At 38.9% G+C, this 1,442-nt stretch overlaps 1 pseudogene; it reads right to left on the bottom strand.

Moving 5' to 3' along the window:
• Nucleotides 1–300: 300 nt before the first annotated feature.
• Nucleotides 301–958, bottom strand: LOC108356400 (E3 ubiquitin-protein ligase MARCH5 pseudogene; annotated as a pseudogene).
• Between the last annotated feature and the right edge of the window lie 484 nt (nucleotides 959–1,442).

The following is a 1,442-nucleotide window of genomic DNA, read 5'->3' as shown; positions in this document are numbered from 1 at the left end:
GGCAAAAATGTATGTATTAAATACGTATATTTATATTTAAAATTAAGTGATCAGTTATGAAACATATAAATCTTTACATGTTCTGTTAAAAAATATCTAAAATAACAAGCGAAAATCCCCAAGTTCTATATCGTAGCAGTGGCCACATTGCGTGTTTGTCACAGACACGATTTATGTCAAAAATTTTGAAGTGAAACTACCTTCTAAAAATTATTGTATCATGGGTGGTAGTATAAGGGCGCCAAAAAATATTCGCGACAAGAAACTGGATCCGACAATGTAGGTGTGGCTGGAATTTACGAATTAAACGGATAACGGCGTTTTCCCTACGAATCATACGACCAAGCACTGAATCTACTAGTACTGCAGGCAGGCTGATCAATAATATTAAGGAATCGCCGTGTTCCATCGGAGCCAATCTTTTTTTCGTGTCAAACAGAAAAGTGACAGCTCCATATGTTATATGTGCCCGATATAACGAACCAACGAAGATACCAGCGGCCAGGAAGGGACTTAAGTGTTTGAGTATATTATCGAAAGCTTCCAATACATTCGCTACTTTACCCATTTGTGGGAAAACAATATATTCTGTTTGGCACTGCTGATAACTCACGGCTCTCATCGCTCCCCCCTTTTTCTTATTGTCTACCCAGCGATGTAACCAACTCTGGATTACCCATTTCGTGGTACCTCGGCATTTACATGGTTGCACCCACGGCGCCAGACGATTATCTTCATCCGGAAAAAAAAAACAAATCGAACAACCTCTCTCGCCTACATCAGTGCCAGCTGCATCGCCGGTTATTGCATCGAGACCGACACCGGTTGATAGTAAGTGCGCTTCCACTGATGTAGATTGTTTCTGGTTATTATTCATTTCCGGATTTTCAGAAGTTTGAGCCAATGTCGTCCATTGTATTAGGGATATAGCCGATGAATTTGGATCTATTTGGTTAAATCACCATTGATGATGACACCCCATTTGCTCTAGCTGAGTCAACCCTCTCAAAGCATGTCAGAAAAATATGTTCCGTTTTATACCAGGGAGCTCCCTTTGTCTGCCGATATGTTTGTAGCTGTATCTATTTTCTGAATCAACGCAACTATTTTATTACAACGCTTTTATCAACTTGCAATGTTGTGTTCCAGAAACTTTCAATGTTGTGTTCCAGAAGCTTTCAATGTTGTGTGTCCGACACCATAAAGCAAAGCTTTGAAAAGCTCCTATAAAAAAGCATAGTGAATATGGCAGAGGTAGAGACATCTAGATGTCGCCCTATGTACTACGTTTGCTACACCGGAAATAGACGACACGCCATTCTTTAAATAAAATTAATTGGTGCTCGTTTGTATGTACATACATATGTAAATGCATGTGTGTGCACCTTTCTATTAATATCGTTGAATTATTTTAATATCTATTGCAAACATTTTATTCAGAC

This window comes from Rhagoletis zephyria, unplaced genomic scaffold (assembly GCF_001687245.7).
Source record: "Rhagoletis zephyria isolate East Lansing unplaced genomic scaffold, Rhagoletis_zephyria_1.1 Rzeph_scaffold_58574, whole genome shotgun sequence".
NCBI lineage: Eukaryota > Metazoa > Arthropoda > Insecta > Diptera > Tephritidae > Rhagoletis > Rhagoletis zephyria.
The sequence above is the reverse complement of the archived record's forward strand: the minus strand, read 5'-3'. Positions and strand labels throughout refer to the sequence as shown.